The following is a 565-nucleotide window of genomic DNA, read 5'->3' on the forward strand; positions in this document are numbered from 1 at the left end:
AGAGGGGGTCTCGAGGTGGGCAGGAGGGGTGTCCTGCTTATCCTGGGCATGCCCAGGGCTCCTCATGTTGGATCAGCTGATGGTGGCAGGTTAGGGTGGCCCTGGTCCCCCAACACCCACACATGCATCATGCCCCAGGTGAGCTGGGATGCTCCAGCTGGTTTGGTCTGGGGGAAAGAGCTGCTGCTCGGGATGGGGAAGCCCTTTGGGGACCTCCCCTTCCCACGGGTGGCACAGGGCATCCCCGGCCACCAGCGAGGGCAGGACACTCTGGGGGTCCCTGCTCCTCCCGGCATGGAGTGACCTTAAAGCTCGGCCATGCTCGGCGGCAGCCCTGGCAGCGGCCCCTGCGCCGGGCACAAGTGTCCTTCTGGGGAGAAGTGCAGGGAGAGGAAAAAAATATTTAGAGAGGCAGGAGCAGCAGGAAAACAGGCGCTGCGGGAGGGAGCGGGGAGCGGGCTGAAAGCCTCCTCTCTGCGAGCTTTTGTTCGCCCTGGACGTGCCCGGCGGTGCTGCCAGCACCAGGGGCTGTGCCGGCGGCTCCCGGCGTTGGTGCGGCCAGCGC

Source organism: Chaetura pelagica, unplaced genomic scaffold, assembly GCF_000747805.2.
Source record: "Chaetura pelagica isolate M959 unplaced genomic scaffold, ChaPel_1.0 scaffold1690, whole genome shotgun sequence".
NCBI lineage: Eukaryota > Metazoa > Chordata > Aves > Apodiformes > Apodidae > Chaetura > Chaetura pelagica.